The sequence below is a fragment of the Salvelinus alpinus genome, chromosome 8 (genome assembly GCF_045679555.1).
Source record: "Salvelinus alpinus chromosome 8, SLU_Salpinus.1, whole genome shotgun sequence".
Taxonomy (NCBI): Eukaryota; Metazoa; Chordata; class Actinopteri; order Salmoniformes; family Salmonidae; genus Salvelinus; species Salvelinus alpinus.
This window is the reverse complement of record NC_092093.1, coordinates 37085286-37109071: the sequence shown is the minus strand read 5'-3', so window position 1 is coordinate 37109071 and position 23786 is coordinate 37085286. Positions and strand designations below refer to the sequence as shown.

At 41.2% G+C, this 23786-nt stretch overlaps 1 protein-coding gene across 2 annotated transcripts in view; it reads right to left on the bottom strand.

The window, feature by feature from the left end:
• Positions 1 to 23786, bottom strand: part of LOC139582239 (transcription regulator protein BACH2-like) — a 136752-nt gene that overhangs the window by 69440 nt on the left and 43526 nt on the right. Inside the window, exon 1 of one of the 2 annotated variants that reach the window (XM_071412218.1) lies at positions 3433 to 3524. The exons of the other annotated variant lie outside the window; for it this stretch is intronic. The gene's annotated coding sequence lies outside the window, so the exon portion shown is untranslated. Of the gene's footprint in view, positions 1 to 3432; positions 3525 to 23786 lie in introns of those variants that run through there. 2 annotated transcript variants of the gene reach the window in all.

Here is a 23786-nt window from a genome sequence, read left to right as displayed (position 1 = left end):
AGAGGTCTCAACAGGAACACGTGGCTATGAGAGCACAGTGGATAGTGCATCTGGATTGAACTATGGGTCTGCTCAGGCCACAGAGAGGGGTTACAGATGTGGCAGACAGACCGTAAGCAGGAAAGATAAATGGTTAGGGGGAGACCTCAGAGTTCAAGGCAAAGAGCTGGGCCAAAGACACAGAGATGAGTCAGGCTATGCCAGGGGTTCATTAAAGCCCAACTCAATCAACAAATGGACCCAGAGCCTTTTCACCCAGATAGAGATCGATATTGTCTCCTTACGCTTTGATCCCGAGCCAGAGCTAAAAACAGCATATCATACATTTTTGACCATGACCTCTGGTTGCCAGAGACTTGAAATATTAATTTAAGGAATTTTGTAAGACACTGTGCATGTGCCATGTTCATAATTGAAAAATGGAACATTGCTTTACAATGGTTAGAGTCTGAAATGAGTGGATAATATGATCCCAGGTGTGGTATGCAATGTTACTCAGACCTGGTTCGGGAAGGTCTTTTGGAATAGAGCCTCTGGGTCTATGACTCCCTAAGGTGATTCTCTGCAGTTTTGCAGACCAAACCCTGGAGCTCCTGCCTGCTGACATTGATGAATGGGATCAGCTCTGTGTCTGGTGATTGTGAAGGCGGGAGGAGAGAAAAGTGAGGGAGGAGAGGAGGAAGGAGAGGGAAGGAAGAAGGGAGGAGAGGAGAGAGCTCATCTGATTTTGCACACCTGCCGGAGCACTGGGAGACTTGCACAGTAATAACATTAAGGGGTGGTTTTCCGGGCACACAGATTAACATTTTCACTTGTGAGTTTCTTCTTATGCGCGTGATTTCAGAATGCACTCACTGTTCCAAAATGTGATTGCTACGCAACAGGACAGTTAACCCGCGCTGCCCTCAAACCAAGACACGCTGCCTGCTAATTATTTATAGGCTATGCTTAAATTTGTCAATTTCAAATTAGTTTCAAGTTTTATTTTCTAACAACATTTTGAATTGAGGTGTGTTCCGTCTTCTCATTAATTCACATAGAAGTAGCCCATTTTACTGTTGCGGACAATTTATGTTTAAGGCTTTACTGAGCAGGACAAACTTCTCTCTTCGAGTAGAGGCCAAGCACTTCCCCAGTGTTTCCGCAGATCAAGTATGCAGACATTTGCGCAGTCTTGCACAAACTTTTCCCCCCTGGCACATTTTCTGGCTGGTGCTCGAATTGCCTTCATTGTTGTTTTCCTTACAAATAATAACTTTGGACGTGTGTGCGTTCCTATCAAAGTAAGTGCCTTATTTTCTGTATATCGTGTTGTCATTTCTAGTGGAGCATACCGTATGTATATATGGAGTACAATGTATTTACAGTCTTATTCACGTTTTCAAGTACTGGTGACACCGATTCTTGCATAGATTTTAATGGACACATATGATGTGTGTAAAATGCTTTTATGAAGGTTGTACTGATTTTGATGAGCTAATGCTAAGCTATTTGCCAGCTATGTGTGGTGCCATGTTTGTTGACATTATACAATGCATTCTGGGTGTCACGTAAAGTCTATCAGACAAAAGATGTTATAACAAAATGAGGTGGGATGGTTCACTCATCTTTCAAGTAAACTTCCGGAAGTGAATGAAGGGAAGTGAATGATGGTAGACGACACACCCTCTTCAACATGCATATTGCAAACAGACCAAACTCATCTTGTCTCATCTTCTTTTCTTTGGTTGCCTCAAAAAAAAACATGGCGGCGCGCACAAACTACCCATCGTTGGATTACTTCACATTTTTAGAACGTGTTTTACTCAATTATTTTGATCAATGGTGAGCTCACCCGTGATGTGATGACTTGTAAATAGTAATTGCTATTCGCTAATTGATATTATGGTTTCTGTCAGCTGAGAGTTGACCGCTTGTGTTACGTCAATCTTTCCTCAGCTAGCGCTGGGACTAATGTAGCCTACATTTTCTGGTTTGGATGAATGTGTTATGCTAACGCTACTTCTGTGGATGTCTGAACATTGCATCCAAAAATAAACTGGTCACATTCAGGATATAACGTTGTAAGGACTGTGATTGTGAAACAAATTTCTGTGAAAAAACAGCGTGGCCAGCTCAAATGCGGACTGTTGCATCAATCGAAAAAATGTACCCCCTTTTTTCCCCCAATTGTTAGAAGTTACAGTCTTGTCTCATCGCTGCAACTCCCATACGGACTCGGGAGAGGCGAAGGTCGAGAGCTATGCGTCCTCCGAAACACAACCCAGAGTCGCTAGTGCGTGATGAGACAAGGATATCCCTGCCGGCCAAACCCTCTCTAACCTGGACGACGCTGGGCCAATTGTGTGCCGCCCCATGGGCCCCCCGGTCGCGGCCGGCTGCGATAGAGCCTGGACTCTAACCCAGAATCTCTGGTGGCACAGCTAGCACTGCGATGCAGTGCCTTGGACCACTGCGCCACCCGGGAGGCCCTTTAAATAAGCATTCTAATCACACCAGTTTGAGCGTACGCTGCAGGGACCACTGTAGAATGATTACACCTGTGTGTTGGTACGTGTCAAAGTTAAGCCTAGTCCTGGACTAAAAAGCTAACTCAATGGAGAATATCCCCCCCCAAATTTTTTGGTCCAGTACTAGGCTTAATCTGTGTCCGGGAAACCGGCCCTTAGAGTTCTGTACAATCTACCATTAAAATCAAAGGTAGTTAATGTCTTAATGAGGCAGGCAGAGCGCCATATCCTTCAGAATGTAATCAATACTAAGAACACCATCGGGATTCACCCTCAGAAAGAAAACAATTAGTAAAAAGTACAATAGCATACACTGTTTAAACTATCAAAGACAACTGTTAGCCAGATTAAAGCAGGTTAAAATCCTCACGTATTGCCTGTGAGACAAGAGGGTGGTCCTTATACATGTAGCTAGCAGAGAAGTTATTCCATACAGTCCACATTACAGGCACCTCTCTCATGAGTCATGACTTACTGTTGATTGAAATGAAACATACATCGTACTGTATAGCCTTCCCTCTGATCTTACCTACAGAGTAAATCCCTCTCTTTAAGAGTATCAAATTCATTCTAATGATGAAGTTAAGGGGATTTTTTTTTTTATCTAATCAGTGCTCTTTAATTCCACCGCACAGTGCCTTAGTCAAATTAGTATGTCAACATAAGCAGCAACGTTTAATTAGATTCTTTGAAGCAGTCCCTCATTTAGATGAAGTTGTAATGAGGTTGGAGTGATCACTCAGCTTTTAATTGCTTTAATTGCAGAATCTACTTTACGACAAGAGTGTTAAGACTACAACTACGTGACTTACCAAAAACAATAACACAGCAACTCTTCACACCACTTCCTGACACAAAATGCAAGTTATGTAGCTCATACCTGGAATGAATCTCACAATATAGACAAACATGCTAGCATTACCTCAGAAAGACTTCTCAACTTGCCCAGTCATTCTGTTACTCTCCAAACTCTGGTAACTTTCTCATGTCTCACAAGCTGAGTACATCTGTGCATATGTGAGTGTGTGGGTGTGCATGTGAGTGTGTGAGATGGCATACCAGAGTATTTTAGGCTCCGGCCTGCATTAGCTGCAGCTTGCATGAATCATGACTTCCCTTCCCACATTGTAGGTCAGAAAGCAGGGTGAGTCATTACGCTGTCTTATATGGTAACAGACTGCAAATGTGATAGAAACACGGAGTTATCTATAGACCTTGGCTGTAATTCTGCATGGACTCAAATGTAAATAATATTCACTGTTGTATCTCATTCTGTGTCTACTTTGATATTAACGCTGTGGCCACACTTCTAATACAGTAGAGTAGTTTCCTCCATACTTTAACATGTTTCTATTACTGTATTTCTGAGCTGGCCAGTGTCAGTGACAAACATTTTGTTGATTTGGAAGGTAGATGAGGCAATGGCTGTCTCCAAGAAGAGTACGACAATCCACTGTATCCAGACATTGTTTCTACTTGAATTGTAACTAGCAACTTTTTGTTACTTACAAGTTAGAAATGGTAGAAAAGTAATACATGTGGCGCCCATGCTTTTGTGTGTCTAATCTCGGAGAGTACATTGGTATTGACTAAAGCAACAGGATAATCACTAACTATCCTAATCTGCACCTCAAGCAAATCTCCTTTGTCTCGTCGGTTAATGACCCCCTTCCTCCTCCTGTGATCAGTTCAATAATCACAGAACCCATTCTAATGAAGCTACACCACAGCAACCACAGACACCTCGGCGATATCAACCACACAAAACTCTGACACAAGCAAAACACTCACACCATCACTTTGGCCTGAAACTGCCAAAAAGGTGATAAAGTTAGTATTGGGGGGTATTTCAGATGAATCTGGTTACCATGAGGATTTTGAGCGTTGCCACCAGAGACAGAGGTGTGTGGTGATTGGTGAATGGGTGGCTGGGCGCTTGGCGACCATGCCCTCACGTGCTAATTAAGCCGGGTGATTGGCAGGCCAGGGGGGAGGACTGTTTCCGAGGCGGGATTGTCCCCTGCATTATTAATGGTGCCCAATGGAAGGGGCTGGCTGGAGGATGAGGGGTAGGAGGGTAGGGAATGATGGGTAGGGGATGGGGGGTAGTGGTGGGAGAGAGACCAGATGGAGGGCTTTACACAAAACAACAATACAGAGAAAGAAAAAAGCTCATATGAGAAAAGTTGATGTGATAATTGGCAATGAAATGAAACTTCAACAGCTCAACAACAAACAAAATAAAACAACACCTTGCAAATGGAGACTCTCCCCATAGGAAAAATATGACACACAAAACCACCCACATGAAGCCTTCAAAGGCTGAGTGTGTTGTTCAGTGTGTGTGTGTGCGTGTATGTGAACGTGCATGTGTATGTAGGTCACTCTAGGAAATGAGTGCGTTTTGCGTCCCTTTGATATTTGAAGTAGAAATTGTGCACCAATATTCAATTTAAAAGCCTGTTAAATTAAACAAAGTGCCCTTTAATATAAACCACATGGAGAATTCAATAAATCCGATTTGTCATATGAATAAAGACTTGTTAAAGTGCCACATTTCAGCATTTTGACATGACCCTCCATGCACCCTCTGTGACTTCTAGGAAGATTTTAACCCACTTGACCCAAAGATTTCCCTAAGTTGTCACCATCATTGTAAAGCCCGAGTTATTTTGTTGCGTTGACAAAGTCATTTTCTAAAGATTATTATTTACTTCATGTGATTAGTGATCCATTTACATCTGTCCCTCATGTTAATGTGAACCCTGTTACCTGAACTGTACTCTTGTTTTAATATGGTGAAACTACTATTTTTTCAAATATTTTTTTTCAAAAGAATCATTGAACATCTAATAGTGAAATCATAGTGTAAAAGCAGGTGAGCTAGTTCTACTCCTTCTGGCAATTTGTCTTTTGTGGTGGAAAACTGAACGTGTCGAACATAACATGTCATCCCTGTTACCCACAGATAGACAGGCTAAAAATATTTTAACAATAAAAACATTTTTGTGCCACACCCTGTTGTACACAACAAGTTTCCATTCCACCTGTCACAAAGGGATTTATGGCTATTTAAAGATGAAATCATCAACCTTGTTAGTCAACCCCTATTACTTTATTTGGCACTTAGATGCAGAAAGTTAACATCATAGTGGGTCAATCTCTGCAACAACTAAGAGCGTTGAACCGTGAGGCTCAACTTCTCTGCTAAATTGGCCCAGAGGCTGCCACACTGTAACAGCGCGAAGAGAACCCGTGCAAATGCATAGATACGGTGCTGCTCATGGCAAATTCATTTCACTCAGTCTATCTTTAATAGACACCAACTATAGTCATTTTTTTTATTTGACCTCTTGAGATGGGAAAATGTGTTTTTTATGAAGATGAACATGTGCTCTTTATGACAGAATGTTAAAATGAGGTGAAATCAAAAGCGTTTTTTTTTTGCTGTGGGGAATTGCTTCTATACAGCCACAAGAGCATGAGTGAGGTCGGGTACTGATGTTTGGCGATTAGGCTTGGCTCGCAGTCGGCGTTCCAATTCATCCCAAAGGTGTTTGATGGGATTGAGGTCAGGGCTCTGTATAGGCCAGTCAAGTTCTTCCACACCAATCTCGACCAATAGGGTGCCATTTAGGACACAGAAAAAAGATCCACCATTTTCACATGACAATCCTGTTTCTATGGTTATTTACAGTTGTCATTATATGCCACAATAAGCCCAGTTCTTGCAGGAAGCACGATCATACACTAGAAAGAAAAGAGAACCATACGAATGGTGCAAAGGAAGGCTATCACTGTGAAGGCTATCGCTGTGAAGGCTATCGCTGTGAAGGCTATCGCTCATTCATAAAAGCTGAAAAACGACGTAATCATTAATGAAGTCTGTAGTTTTAGTTTTTCCACCAATGTTGTGAAATGTGACTGAGAATTTCAGCCATTCATATTTTTTTACATTGACCCCCGTCAGCATTTCCTCTTTAAACTCAAAATCCGCAAAATGTGTCCTCAAAATCGAATTGATGAAAAGATGAATAAATTAAATATGGTTACACAAATACTGTAATGCCAATTGAATGATTAAAAAAAGAAGGATCCTCCATAGATACCAACAGTAGACTCCATAAAAATAATCTGTCCAGAGTTTTCATAGGCCTGTGTTAAACAAAGCATCACTCCCTCTACTATGCTATAAGGTAAATTATAAACTGGGTGATTCGATCCCTGAATGCTGATTGGCTGAAAGCCTTGGTATATCAGACCGTATACAATGCGTATGACAAAACATTTATTTGTACTGCTCTAATTACGTTGGTTTGTGGTATATGGCCAATATACCACGGCTAAGGGCTGTATCCAGGCACTCCATTTTGCATCGGAGTGCCTGGATACAGCCATAAACCACACCCCCTCGGGCCTTATTGGTTAATTGGACAGGTGTCATAAATGGATGTCATGTAGTGTGCTAGTAAGGGTTTCTAGTGATACACTGCCTGCCTGTAAACCCGTTCATGACTGTTGTACTGTGGCTGCCTGGCTATGGTGAGGGGTTAAAGCACATTCACACATACCAATACATGAAGTGTCCCTGGACCTGGCCAAGCGGGGCTAGCTCACATTACACAGGCAGAGAGTGACTGCCAGTGCCCATACCAAGTCAGATGACCCGCTGGCAGCAACACTGACAAGAGTGTAAGAAAGCTAATTTTGGAACTAAGGTGGGGCTACAACACATACAGTATGGATACGTAAATGTGTGAGTGGGGATAATTAGTCTGCATGTGCACACTAAGATGGGAAAGGGGTGGCAGGTAGCCTAGTGATTAGAGCATTGGGCCAGTAACCAAAAGGTTGCAAGATCGAAACCCTGAGCTGACAAGGTAAACATCTGTCCTTCTGCCCCTGAACAAGGCAGTTAACCCAGTGTTCCTAGGCTGTCATTGTAAATAATAATTTGTTCTTAACTGACTTGCCTAGTTAAATAAATGTAAAAAATGTAAAAGACAAGCCATAACATCAGCAGAGGAGTAGGTTAGTCTAGATGTTCTGAAATGAACGCCATGCAGATCCTAAAAAATCATCTTAATACATTTGACCACTCACTCCCCACTCATTGTACACGCAAGTCATATGATGTATTTCTTCAAAATGCATCATCTGCATGATTTGGCCTCTTACAGTGGTGACTCGACTATGGAGTCTCCATGATAAGGTTAATGAGGGACTGACATGGAACAATCAATCTGGGGCACCCCAGATGTGCTCAGTCATAGATAGGAGGTGAAGCTACGTAAATACAACCCACGTGCGTCTGAAATACATTGTGAGGGCACGGACTGAAAGGTTATGGTTGAAGTTGTTGAAGATGTGACACATACTGTGGTTAGTGTGGGTTAAGACAGACAGAGCTGTTGGTGACTCAAAGTGAGAAGAGAAAGCCATATGTACTATTGTTGTACGGATGAGGGACTTGAGACACGGTGGAAATATTCGGAGGGAGGAGATACTGACTGTATCTGTGGCGATGATCAGTTTGACTACAGTACCTTCATGTCCATCACTGACAGAGGTGATTTTAGATACAACAATAGACAATGCAAATGTTATGTACATGAGCAACACTCACCATTGCTTTTTGAGATGAGTACTGGTTGAAGTATTGTTTTAGTGGGGGGGGGGGGGGGGGGGGGGTTTTCTCATCCACCACATTTTGGTAAAGTGGGATATGGTTATCCTCGGCCTTCATCAGACATCTGATATTACCACTTACTGTGGACAGATAGCTGCTATATGTGACAAATGCTGTCTAGTATCAATGGTGCTCAAATCTCAAATTCAACTTGATCCAGACATGTTTCAGCCTTCATACCGCCCTCAGGTATTGCCTGTGTTTTTAAACAGCCACAGCATCAGGCTGTTTGCATGACCATACAGATGTAGGATCTTAATTTGATCGCTCTTTTGTGGCTAAGAAATGCAAACGTGTAGTGTGTTCAAGGTTTAAAAAGGCTTCTAAAGTTTGCAATTTCCACATCAAAATGTCAGACTTGATTTGACGTAACAAAAAATGTATCAACCCCTATAAAAATATTCATTAATTATAATCCACATAATAATTCACATTTCCTGATGCTGCAGGAATACTTTCCTACTTTGCCAAACTGGCTGAAATTAAGATGCTGTAGTACAGAGCCACTGGGAAAATGACTATGTTACACTCTTGGGGCTGAGAGATCAATATATATAGTGCCTTGGGAAAGTATTCAGACCCCTTGACTTTTGTAAACATTTTGTTAAGTTACAGCCTTATTCTAAAATAGATCAAATAAAAATAAAAACTCAGCAACCTACACACAATAGCACATATTGACAAAGGGAAAACAGGTTTTTAGAAATGTTTGAAAGTCTGTTAAAAAACAGAAACACCTTATTTACATTTACAACTATTCAGACCCTTTGCTATGAGACTCAAAATTGAGCTGGGGAAGGGTACCAAAACATTTATTCAGCATTGAAGGTCCCCAAGAACACAGTGGCCTCCATCATTCTTAAATGGAAGGAGTTTGGAACCACCAAGACTCATCCTAGAGATGGCCGCCCAGCCAAACTGAGCAATCGGGGGAGAAGGGCCTTGGTCAGGGAGGTAACCAAGAAACCGATGGTCACTCTGACAGAGCTCCAGAGTTCCTCTGTGGAGATAGGAGAAACTACCAGAAGAACAACCATCTCAGCAGCCCTCCACCAATCAGGCCATTATGGTAGAGTGGACAGATGGAAGCCACTGTTCAGTAAAAGGCACATGACAGCCAGCTTGGAGTTTGCCAAAAGGCACCTAAAGGACTCTCAGACAATAATTACCATAGTGAATTATTGTAATGCTTGTTTATGTGTCAATTAATCCCATAAGGGTTGCCAATTGGCGATTTGACTTTAAATGTTATTCATTTATTTAAAAAATAAAATAATAATCCTACTTTTTAATTCATTCTCAGACCATGAGAAACAAGATTCTCTGGTCTGAAGAAACCAAGATTGAACTCTTTGGCCTAAGAGTTTCCTCATGTCTGGAGGAAACCTAGCACCATCCCTACGGTGAAGAATGGTGGTGGCAGCAACATGCCGTGAGGATGTTTTCAGAGGCAGGGACTAGGAGACTAAGACTTGAAAATAGCTGTGCTGTCCAACCTGACAGAGCTTGAGCGGATTTGCAGAGAAAAATCGGAGAAACTCCCCAAATACAGGTGTGCCAAACTTGTAGCGTCATACCCAAGAAGACTAAAGAGTGTAATCACTGCCAAAGGTGCTTCGACAAAGTACTGAGTAAAGGGTCTGAATACTTACGTAAATGTGATATTTCCATTTTCCAAAAAAACGTTTTTGCTTTGTCATTATGGGGCATTGGGTGTAGATCGGATGAGGGAAAAAAGCAATTTCATCCATTTTAGAATAAGGCTGTAACGTAATAAAATGTGGAAAATGTCAAGGGGTCTGAATACTTTCCGAAGGCACTGTATCTCTGTAGCAATTGATTTCCACTTGATTAAAACACTGCATCTTAATAAGACCTCCAGACCAGGAAGGGAGGGAAAGAGGGAGGAGTGGGTACACTGAGTGCACACAAGGTCTTGTGAAGGGCAAAACTTGTGGAAAAGAAGACAAATAAACAGCAGGATAATAGGCTACGGGTGGGGTAGGTGGACTGGATAAAATGGTATCTATACCATTATAGAGTATACCATTATAGAAATACAGCATATACACCGAGTATACCAATATATCATTTCTTCGGCGCATGGACTCTACAAGGTGTTGAAAGCGTTCCACACGGATTTTCTGGCACATTGACTCCAATGCTTCCCACAGTTGTGTCAAGTTGGCTGGATGTCCTTTGGGTGGTGGACCATTCTTGATACACACGGGAAGCTGTTGAGTGTGAGAAACCCAGAAGCATTGCAGTTCTTGACACAAACCGTTGCGCCTGGCACCTACTACCATACCCTGTTCAAAGGCACTTCAATCTGTTGCCTTGCCAATTCACCCTCTGAATGGCACACATACACGATCCACGTCTCAAGGCTTCAAACTCTTTCTTTAACCTGTCTCCTCCCCTTCATCTACACTGATTGAAGTGGATTTAACAAGTGACATCAATAAGTGATCATAGCTTTCACTTGGTCAGACTATGTCATGGAAAGAGCAGGCGTTCTTAATGTTTGGTATACTCAGTGTACAGTATATTGTAGAAGAGGCTGGTTGAAAATGGTTGCTTGAAATTAGTACAATTGAGTTTCTATCAAAAGGGACCATATCTATAGGCTGCATGGAGGTAGAGAACAGGAAATGTTTTATTTATTTCATTGTTTAAACATTGATTCTGTTAGTGAAGTAACTATATTTCTCATGATGCCCTCGAAAACAAGACGTCTCATCTCAAGAGGTTTATCCAGCCCCGCAAATATTAAAATAAACGAGAATGAAAATTGGTTTCTATACTTCAGGGCTTAGTGTGTTGTAAAGATCCGGTAGATTAATAGGACTCTACTGGATACAGTTAGTCATTCCTTCCATGTACAGTACCAGTCAAAAGTTTGGACACACCTACTCATTTAAAGGGTTTTTCTTTATTTTTTACATTGTAAAGCTGTCATCAAGGCAAAGGGTGGCTACTTTGAAGAATCTCAAATATAAGATATATTTAGTTTGTTCTTTTTTCAGAAGGGGGTTACAGGTACAGGTATAACATTCAAAGTCATAGTGATTCAGATATATTCACATATTTAGTTATCATATTTGCATTTTATATCATATACATTTACTTGTACCTGTGGGCTGCCACTCGAAAGAAGGAGAAGACACATCTAGAGAAATGTGTACAAAGATAAAGAACCGTATCAACAGCTTTGTCATATTTTTTATGCAAGGACATCTGAGGTATAAGGACAACCTCATGCAACTAAAGCTGTCCAACTTCTCTTTTAATACGTGCTTTTTTCCCTGTTGAAGGTAGACAAAGAGGTGAATGGTATAATAATATAACAATATATGCCATTTAGCAGACACTTTTATTCTTACAGGCAGTGTGCATGCATACATTTTAAATTATTTATTTTATACGCGATAAAGGACTCCTCCCATATGCACAGTAGATGTTGGGCTGAGTCTGACTCCGGCCCTGGCTCCTGACTGTGTGATTCCCAAAGGTCACTCTCCTTTTCAACTCGCGCTCTGTTTGAAGTCAAGTGCAGAACAAACACAACAATGACCGATGTATCAGACCATGCAGTGTTTTCTTCTGGAAGCAGGGATCTCGTGGGGGAAAAAAAGAACACACACAGGCTGTTGCTATTTGCAGATTAGGGCAAGACGCTGACTGAAATTACACATTGGGCCAGGCGGAGGTCTACGAACAGGAGGGACATTTGCTTTTCCAGCGGGAGGAGAGGAAAGGACAGTTCTTGGAAGGCAATGATCAATGCGACGTGTCTGGCTGAGCCATGCTCTTGCATCTTAAGCAGTTTAGCTCTAGTCTGTGGGCTAGCCAGAGCACCCACGCACAGACTGGACATAGCCTTACCGGCCTCAGCCTGTCTGCCTGCCTGCCTGCTAGAAGGCCACTCTTCCAGGTCCCAACATACAGCAGGGCTAAATAGCACTTTTCTATCCCGCCGCCTGCTGCCGCTTCCTGACCAAGGTCAACCTCTGGCAAACCACAAATTACTCCCTGAATCGCAGGCAGACAGGCCAGCGGAGAAAATATATTTTTTGTTCCTCCACGTCCTCCTCTGCTATTTTTAGCAGTCTAATACAGGCTCAAAGTTTACAAATGAAAACACATGAATAAAAAAAGGTTCATGTTAAAGTGTACCCACCCGGGGTTGTTGTCTGATCTTTCACTAGTTGTGCTCCTAAAATATCCCAGGTTTAAAAACAAATGGCAGAAACTTACATGCCAAGTACAGACCATAATATAGAGTACAGACTCCTTAACAGCTTTTATCCCACGGCTATAAGATTGTTAATGTCTAACAACTACTGCTCCCCCTCATACCTACGCTGCCGCTACACATTTTATTGATTAGATTTATTACTACCACTACACTGCTGTTCATTGATTATTGATTGCCATTACCATTAGTATGTATCGATTTATCCAGCTACTGGTCACTATTACTCCTTTTTACATGTATACAGTATATTACCATTAGTATATTACCGTAAGTATTTACAGTTGAAGTTGGAAGTTTACATACACCTTAGCCAAATACATTTAAACTCAGTTTTTCACAATTCCTGACATTTAATCCTAGTAAAAATTCCCTGTCTTAGGTCAGTTAAGATCTCCACTTTATATTTAGAATGTGAAATGTCAGAATAATAGTAGAGACTGATTTATTTCAGATTTTAATTCGTTTCATTACATTCCCAGTGGGTCAGAAGTTTACATACACTCAATCAGTATTTGGTAGCATTGCCTTTAAATTGTTTATCTTGGATCAAACGTTTCGGGTAGCCTTCCACAAGCTTCCCACAATAAGTTGGGTGAATTTTGGCCCATTCCTCTTGACAGAGCTGGTGTAACTGAGTCAGGTTTGTAGGCCTCCTTGCTCGCACACGCTTTTTCAGTTCTGCCCACAAATGTTCTATGGTCAGGGCTTTGTGATGGCCACTCCAATACCTTGACTTTGTTATCCTTAAGCCACAACTTTGGAAGTATGCTTGGGGTCATTGTCCATTTGGAAGACCCATTTGCGACCAAGCTTTAACTTCCTGACTGATGTCTTGAGATGTTGATTCAATATATCCACATAATTGTCCTCCCTCATGATGCCATCTATTTTGTGAAGTGCACCAGTCCCTCCTGCAGCAAAGCACCCCAACAACATGATGCTGCCACCCCCGTGCTTCACGGTTGGGATGGTGTTCTTCGGCTTGCAAGCCTCCCCCTTTTTCCTCCAAACATAATGATGGTCATTATGGCCAAACAGTTCTATTTTAGTTTCATCAGACCAGAGGACATTTCTCCAAAAAGTAAGATTTTTGTCCCCATGTGCAGTTGCAAACCGTAGTCTGGCTTTTTAATGGCGGTTTGGGAGCAGTGGTTCCTTCTTCGCTGAGCGGCCTTTCAGATTATGTTGATGTAGGACTCGTTTTACTGTGGATATAGATACTTTTGTACCTATTTCCTCCAGCATCTTCACAAGGTCCTTTGCTGTTGTTCTGGGATTGATTTGCACTTTTCGCACCAAAGTAAGTTCATCTCTAGGAGACAGAACGCGTCTCCTTCCTGAACGGTATGACGGCTGCGTGGTCCCAAGGTGTTTATACTTGCTTACTATTGTTTGTACAGATGAACAATGTACCTTCAAGCATTTGGAAATTGCTCCCAAGGATGAACCAGACTTGTGGAGGTCTACAATTCTTTTTCTGAGGTCTTGGCTGATTTCTTTTGATTTTCACATGATGTCAAGCAAAGAGGCACTGAGTTTGAAGGTAAGCCTTGAAATACATCCACAGGTAAACCTCCAATTGACTCAAATGATGTCAATTAGTCGTCTATCAGAAGCTTCTAAAGCCATGAAATAATTTTCTGGAATTTTCCAAGCTGTTTAAAGGCACAGTCAACTTAGTGTATGCAAACTTCTGACCTATTGGAATTGTGATACAGTGAGTTATAAGTGAAATAATCTGTCTGTAAACAATTGTTGGAAAAATTACTTGTGTCATGCACAAAGTAGATGTCCTAACCGACTTGTCAAAACTATAGTTTGTTAAAAAGACATTTGTGGAGTGGTTGAAAAACAAGTTTTAATGACTCCAACCTAAGTGTATGTAAACTTCCGACTTAAACTGTATATATTCCTGCTACCAGTCACTTTCAGCCCTGTTTACAAACAGTACATATCCACCTGTCACGCCTACACGGACACTCTTGAACTCACATACTTACACTTACATGCACACACCCACCCACGAATTATGCTGCTGCCATACTGTTTACTATTATTATTAATACTATTATTTTTTTATTTTATTATTATTACCAATCCTGCTACCAGTCATTTTCTACTACTCCCTGCCTAAATGTACACACAGTACCAGTCAAAAGTTTGGACACACCTACTCATTCCAGGGTTTTTCTTTATTTTTACTATTCTCTACATTGTAGAATAATAGTGAAGACATCAAAACTATGAAATAACACATATGGAATCAAGTAGTAACCAAAAAAGTGTGGAACAAATCAAAATGTATTTTATATTTAAGATTCTTCAAAGTAGCCACCTTTTGCCTTGATGACAGCTTTGCACACTCTTGGTATTCTCACAACCAGCTTCATGAGGTAGTCACCTGGAATGCATTTCATTTAACAGGTGTGCCTTGTTAAAAGTTATTTTGTGGAATTTCTTTCCTTCTTAACGCGTTTGAGCCAATCAGTTGTGTTGTGACAATGTAGGGGTGGTATACAGAAGATAGCCCTATTTGGTAAAAGACCAAGTCCATATTATGGCAAGAACAGCTCAAATAAGCCAAGAGAAACGACAGTCCATCATTACTTTAAGACATGAAGGTCAGTCAATCCGGAAAATTTCAAGAACTTAGAAAGCTTCTTCAAGTGCAGTTGCAAAAACCATCAAGCACAATGATGAAACTGGCTCTCATGTGGACCGCCACAGGAAAGGAAGACCCAGAGTTACATCTGCTGCAGAGGATAAGTTCAATAGACATACCAGCCTCAGACATTGCAGCCCAAATAAATGCTTCACAGAGTTAAAAAAACGGACACATCTCAACATCAATTGTTCAGAGGAGACTGCGTGAATCAGGACTTCATGGTCAAATTGCTGCAAAGAAAGCACTACTAAAGGACACCAGTAATAAGAAGAGACTTGCTTGGGCCAAGGAACACGGGCAATGGACATTAGACCAGTGGAAATATGTCCTTTGGTCTAATGAGTCCGAATGTGAGACTTTTGGTTCCAACTGCTGTGTCTTTGTGAGACACAGAGTAGGTGAACGGATGATCTACGCCTGTGTAAATCAAATCAAATTTTATTTGTCACATACACATGGTTAGCAGATGTTAATGCGAGTGTAGCGAAATGCTTGTGCTTCTAGTTCCGACAATGCAGTAATAACCAACAAGTAATCTAACCTAACAATTCCACAACTACTACCTTATACACACAAGTGTAAAGGGATAAAGAATATGTACATAAAGATATATGAATGAGTGATGGTACAGAACGGCATAGGCAAGATGCAGTAGATGGTATAGAGTACAGTATATACATATAAGATGAGTAATGTAGGGTATGTAAACATAAAGTGGCATAGTTTAAAGTAGCTAGTGATACATGTATTACATAAAGATGGCAAGATGCAGTAGATGATATAGAGTACAGTATATACATATACATATGAGATGAGTAATGTAGGGTATGTAAACATTATATTAAGTGGCATTGTTTAAAGTGGCTAGTGGTACATTTTTACCACTATGCCTTATGATTAACGAGACGTGGTGTGATCATAACAACATACAGGAACTCAAGTCATTCTGTTCACCTGATCTAGAATTCCTCACAATCAAATGTCGACCGCATTATCTACCAAGGGAATTCTCTTCGAGAATTCAGCTGGTCTGCGCATCTCGGTCGGCGCCGCTGGTCTGCGCATCTCGGTCGGCGCCGGAAGTTCCCACCGTGAAGCATGGAGGAGGAGGTGTGATGGTGTGGGGGTGCTTTGCTGGTGACACTGTCAGTGACTTATTTAGAACTCAAGGCACACTTAACCAGCATGGCTACCACAGCATTCTGCAGCAATACGCCATCCCATCTGGTTTGTGCTTAGTGGGACTATCAATTGTTTTTCAACAGGACAATGACCCAACACACCTCCAGGCTGTGTAAGGGCTATTTGACCAAGAAGGAGAGTGATGGAGTGCTGCATCAGATGACCTCCACAATCACCTGACCTCAACCCAATTGGGGTGTTTTGAACTTCAGAGTGAAGAAAAAGCATCTAACAAGTGTTCAGCATATGTGGGAACTCCTTCAAGACTGTTGGAAAAGGATTCCTTCGCCTCTCGACCTTCGGGAGAGACGAAGGTTGAAAGCCGTGAGTCCTCCGAAACACAACCCAACCAAGCAGCACTGCTCCTTGACACATTGCCCACTTAACCCGGAAGCCAGCCGCACCAATGTGTTGGAGGAAACACCGTACACCTGCCGACTGTGTCAGCGTGCACTGCGCTCGGCCCACCACAGGAGTCACTAGTGCGTGATGGTACAAGGATATCCCTGCCGGCCAAACCCTCCCCTAACCCGGACGACGCTGGGCCAATGGTGCGCCGCCCCATAGGTCTCCCAGTCGCGGCCGTCTGCGACAGAGCCTGGCCTCGAACCCAGAATCTCTAGAGGCACAGCTAGCATGGCGATGAAATGCACTCAAGAAAAGGCTTCAAACTAGGGATGCACGATATATCGGTGAAAATATATATATTTTTATATTTCACCTTTATTTAACCAGGTAGGCCAGTTGAGAACAAGTTCTCATTTACAACTGCGACCTGGCCAAGATAAAGCAAACACAGTTCTATTTTAGAATGTTGCATGTTCTGAATTTGCATGTGCAAGCCAAGCGCCATCCCTACTCTCAGTAGCACTGTCAAAGCTGTACAAAAAAATCTGCAAACAAGCAAACACCGGCCACGAATGATGTGTTTACAATACCGCATTGATATTAGCTAGCTTTAGCTTGGTACCTAGCTAGCACCAATACCACCAGCCTTAAAACAATGACCAGTAGAAACTGCAGTCATTTTTCTTAGAAATTATTTAGGAATCCTTGCGAGTAAGTATTAGCTAGGTAGCCACTTGTTGTTCACCTATTGAAATTGAACTTCAGTTCATGAAAATAAATATCTAGCCAGGTACTTAATCCTGTTGCCCACAGCTGACGTTATAAGCAGCCAGCTAGCTTCATCTGGCTAGTGGGCGCTCGACTGGACCGGGTTATGTGTTGTAAAGCTAGCCACAATAAGGATTAGGCACAATAAAACTGTGAAGAGTTTATGCAAATATTAGCGTTGTAGCTCTTATCGCGGGACTGTGACTGTGTGAAATCACCTCCCCAGTCAGCCTATTGTGTGTACTGACATTCATAGTGCACTGTACAGCTGTACCTAAGAATTGGGGATCAATGAAATAGGGTATCAGTCTACTCAATACCCAAGATATTTTTTTCCCAACGTCCTCCTCAGAGTTATCAGACTCAAAAAAATCCATGCAGTATTGTTTTTCCTCCAGAGTAGTGTTCAATACACATAGGTTGACAATAAATGTGGCTCAATTCACAGTTGTTTCAGAGTCCCGCAATAAGAGCTACGACGCTAATGTTCTCTGGGTGTCACTGAGTAGACTGATACCCCATGTCATTGATCCACAATCCATAGGTAAGGCTGTACAGTGAAATAAGTATGCCCCCCAATGCAATTCTAAAGTATAATACATCCAGTGTGATTTCAACAGATTTTTTGTTGTTGATTTTATATAACAACATTCCAACCTCGTTAAGCATGATCTATTTAATTATGGCATAATTCTACTATTTGTATTCATTTGCATCACTGTCAATGACATACTTTTATTTTGAAGGCTAACTGCAAAGTCCACTATTGTGGCTAATCCTTATTGTGGCTAGCTTCACATAGATGGGTTCGACCACCATTAATCAAATAAGAACTGTCTCATAAATTAGGGTTAGTTTAGATGATGACACCTAGCTATATAGTTAGCTAGCTAACTATAGCTACTGAAACAGATTATGTAATTTTGCTATATTTTTGTGGAAGAACATTGTTTGCATCCATGAGCTAGCTAGCTTTTTTAAAATGACCAGCACTGTAGGTGCACGAGACAACTTTACCAGCATCATAGCATACGTATCGATGAATCGTTGTGACATATGAAATACGAGTGATAGTGTAATCAATGTGTAATAACTACGTACAATTTTTATGAACGCGTTAAATTATTATGTGACGTGCAGTCATATTCAGGTCCTGATTGGTCAACAAGCTAATTTGACACGTGAAATAGTGTTATTTAACACACAAAGACCCAAACGGCGTTCCATAGTATGAGAAATCCTGGTTGTGAATTAAATGACTGAACAATGAAACAGCACAGCAAGTAAGTGAAAGAAATAGGTTTTGATTATGTGTTTACTGGTAATGGGGACATACGTAAATGCCCCCAAAATTACTTTTTGGTCAGTGTGTAACCGTTATTTAACTAGGCAAGTCAGTTAAGAACAAACTCTTATTTACTATGATGGCCTACCCCGGCCAAACCCAGACGACGCTGGGCAAATCGCCCTATGGGACTCCCAATCACAGCCAGATGTGATATAACCTGGATTCTAAAATGTGTTATTTTTTTGGGCAAGGAAAATATCGGATATCGGTCTCGGTCAAAAATGTCAAATGTCATAAAATGGCATCACTACTTCAAACTGTAACCAGTGCCTGCCACCTGGTATAGATTTTCAGTCAACCTACCAGGGTAGTTACAAATAGCACAGGAATATATTCAATTTAAGTGTGTGCCCGCAGGCCTAGAGGGAAGCAAAAGTTATTCCTCTACCTAAGAATAGAAAAGCCCCCTTTACTGGCTCAAATAGCTGACCAATCAGCCTGTTACCAACCCTTAGTAAACTTTTGGAAAGAATTGTGTTTGACCAGATACAATGCTATTTTACTTGAAACAAATTGACAACAGACTTTCAGCACTCTTATAGGGAAGGACATTCAACAAGCACAGCACTTACACAAATGACTGATGACTGGCTGAGAGAAATTGATGATAAAAAGATTGTGGGGGCTGTTTTGTTAGACTTCAGTGTGGCTTTTGACATTATCGATCATAGTCTGCTAATGGAAATTGTATGTGTTATGGCTTTATACCCCCTGCTGTATTGTGGATAAAGAATTACCTAACAAAACACAGAGGGTGTTCTTTAATGGAAGCCTCTCCTACATAATCCAGGTAATCCAGGTAGAATCAGGAATTCCCCAGGGCAGCTGTCTAGGCCCTTAACTTTTTTCAATCTTTACGATGACATGTCAGACACACTGGCTTTGAGTAAAGGCTATAACACTATACACGTCAGCTACTACAGCGACTCAAATGACTGCAACACGTAACAAAGAGATGCAGTTAGTTTCAGAATGGGTGGCAAGGAATAAGTTAGTCCTTAATATTTCAAAAACTGAAACCATTGGATTCTCTGGTCTGATGAAACTAGTGGTCAGCATGGCCAATTAATTAGGGCCGATTTCAAGTTTTCATAACAATCGGTAATCTGCATTTTGGAGGCCGATTATGGCCATTTACATTGCATTCCACGAGGAAACTGTGTGGCAGGCTGACCACCTGTTACACGAGTGCAACAAGGAGCCAAGGTAAGTTGCTAGCTAGCATTAAACTTATCTTACAAAAAACAATAATAATAATCACTAGTTATTAATAATCACTAGTTATGTGGACAAGCTAGTTAATTACACATGGTTGATGATATTACTAGGTTAACTAGCTTGTCCTGCATTGCATATAATCAATGCGGTGCCTGTTACTTTATCATTGAATCACAGCCTACTTCGCCAAACGGGTGATGCTTTAACAAAAGCGCATTCGCGAAAAAAGCAGTATCGTTGCACGAATGTACATAACCATAAACATCAATGCCTTTCTTAAAATCAATACACAGAAATATATATTTTTAAACCTGCATATTTAGTTAAAAGAAATTCATGTTAGCAGGTGATATTAACTAGGGAAATTGTGTCACTTCTCTTGCGTTCATTGTACGCAGAGTCAGGGTATATGCAACAGTTTGGGTCGCCTGGCTCGTTGTGAACTAATTTGCCAGAATTTTACATAATTATGACATAACATTGAAGGTTGTGCAATGTAACAGCAATATTTAGACTTAGGGTTGCCATCCGTTTGATAAAATACGTAACGGTTCCGCATTTCACTGAAAGAATAAAGGTTTTGTTTTCGAAATGATAGTTTCCGGATTTGACCATATTAATGACCAAAGGCTCGTATTTCTGTGTTTATTATACTATAATTAAGTCTAGGATTTGATATTTGATAGAGCAGCCTGACTGAGCGGTGGTAGGCAGCAGCACGCTCGTAAGCATTCATTCAAACTTTACTGCGTTTGCCAGCAGCTCTTACCAATGCTTGATTCACAGCGCTGTTAATGACTTCAAGCCTATCAACTCCTGAGATTAGGATGGCAATACTAAAGTGCCTATTAGAACATCCAATAGTCAAAGGTATATGAAATACAAATGGTATAGAGAGAAATAGTCGACGTGTCATAATTCCACCATAATTTGCAAATAAATTCATTAAAAATCCTACAATGTGATTTTCTGGATTTCTTCTCCTCATTTTGTCTGTCATAGTTGAAGTGTACCTATGATGAAAATTACAGGCCTCTCTCATCTTTTTAAGTGGGAGAATTTGCACAATTGGTGGCTGACTAAATACTTTTTTGCCCCACTGTACTTATGTAAATGTGATATTTCAGCTTGTTTATTTTTTACAAATTTGCACACAAAAAATACAACCAGTTTTTTCTTTGTCATTATGGGGTATTGTGTGTAGATTGATGAGGAAAACAAACAATTTAATCAATTTTAGAATAACGCTGTAATGTGAAAAAGTCAAGGGGTCTGAAAACTTTCATTAGGATCGGCATTGGCGCCACCCACGACAGCTAGTCTTACTGGGGTCTGACATATAATGAAAAAGACATTACATACAAAATACTTTACAATTTACACTGTACATACATGTGTGTGTGTGTGTGTGTGTGTGTGTGTGTGTGTGTGTGTGTGTGTGTGTGTGTGTGTGTGTGTGTGTGTGTGTGTGTGTGTGTGTGTGTGTGTGTGTGTGTGTGTGTGTGTGTGATCATCTATCAGTTACACATGCATGTCAGTAAATATACAAACATTGTTTTGTCAGTAGCTGATATATTGTGTTCCCTACAGGTTATAGAAAAGAGCAGAAGCTCTGAACTATCCATTCAAACCTGTCCTACCTATCTACAGGTTACTGAAAATTTGCTCTTTGAGTATTTTGTCCAGGTTGTTTCTTCAATGAGAAAGCCCCCACTGCTATATCAAAGATAATAAAACAAATACTACAGTAACGTCCGCGAAAACACTACAGTAAATACTACAGTAAAGTCTGCAAAAACACTACAGTGAATACTTTAGCATTTATACCATAGTATACTAGAGCATTTTTTTATGTGGGGAAGGGAATGCAGGATACCTAGTCAGTTGTACAACTGAATGCATTCAACTGAGATGTGTCTGAGAGACCTGTATTTTGCACCAACAATGTTCAGGTTATGAACACTGTTATATGTACATACAGATGTTAGACACATTATCTAAAATTAAAACATTTCTAGGAAGACTACTAGTCGTGGGATTTCCCTCAGTTCCATTCAATTAGTTGGTAGCTATAACAAACTAGCGCTGCTGTCTGTCCAGTCCAGATCCTACACATACTGCTACACTGCACATTAATGCCCCCAGCCTGCTGCTAATGTACTATAATGTACTGCTAATCTCTATTGTAGCTCCGGATCAAAATGAGCACACACACAGACAGACATTGGTCTTTCGTCCTTTTATTAGGAACAAACTGTTCTAATCTTCTCCCACCACACATGAAACAAGGCCTGGGGACACCAACACACTCTAACTACCCTGCTGAAAAAAAACAGTGTCGACCAAAATTGCTGTGTTTTTGCTGGTGCCTTCGCTGTGTTTTGGCTGGGGACCAGCATTTGCTGTGTTTTTGCTGGTGGCCAGCTTGCCCTGTGTTTTGGACACTGACGACCAACATGAGCTGGTCACCAATGTGCCTGCATTTGCTAGTCACCAGCAAAAACAGCATCAAAGTACATAATTATTTCAGACAATACATTACATATATCATAAAGCCTTACTTTGAGGGCCTAGTTTTTCCCCTAACACAGTGGTCACATCAGGCCTACAAGTCACATTATGCTGGCTTGCAAAGTGATGTTAAATTCCTATTGGAATCCAGCCAGAGTGGGGATATTCAACAATTGGAACTTTTATTCACCTCAATAAGTCCCCCCTCGTAAGCGGCTATTAATGGAAGTCTAATCCATCAATGGATTTATAATGGCTCAGATTGTGCAGATGAAAAAACATGAATAACAACAGGTTAAATGTGGTTAAAGTGTACCCACACAGGTTTTTTGTCTGATCTCTCATTAGTTGTGCTCCTAAAATATCCCAGGTTTAAAAACTAATGGTAGGGACTGCGAGACCTGTGTTCTGAACCAAATGTTGAAGTTACAGTATGAACACTGTTACATTTAGATACAAACGTCAGACACATTGTCTAACATTAACACATTTCCAGGATGACTACCAGTCGGAGGATTTCATTGGCTAGGAAATCAACCCACTATATTCATTGAGTGCATTCTTCACTCAGTTCCATTAACTCAGTTGGTAGCTATAACAAACTAGCGCTGCTGTCTGTCCAGTCCAGATCCTACACATACTGCTACACTGCACATTAATGCCCCCAGCCTGCTGCTAATGTACTGTCTCTATTGTAGCTCCGGATCAAAAATGACCTCACACAGAGAGACATTGCTCGTTCATCCTTAGGCTTTTATTAGGAACAAACTGCTCTAATCTTCTCCCACCACACATGAAACAAGGCCTGGGGGACACAAACACACTCTGACTAACTGACTGGCCTCAGCCTCAGCCTCTCGCCTGCCTCCTAGGGCTCTAAAGAAAGAAACAGATCAGCAGCCCACTGTGGACAAAAATGCCCTTTATAGCTGCAGCCTGCCTGCTAATGAGTCAGCGTAATCCAATAGGAAACTGTCTAGTCGCACATCGTAATTCTCACAAGGGGGGGGGGGCTAAACACGCACAACAAGGAATAACGAGCCAAGTAGTAGTAAAAACACAAACAAACATGCAGTCCTGCTGAAACAGGGGAAGGCATGAGGCACGTTTCAGTCAGAACAAACACATCAACTCTCTATGTAGCGCTCTCCTCTCGAGCCTGCCTGGCACACTCCCAGACAATCGGACGATAGGCTCTGATCTGCCTTGGATCTAAACTCCACACGCAACACCCTGATAATGATCTGCTCTCTGTGATGAAGCGATAGTAGCTCGGTGATGTATTTGCT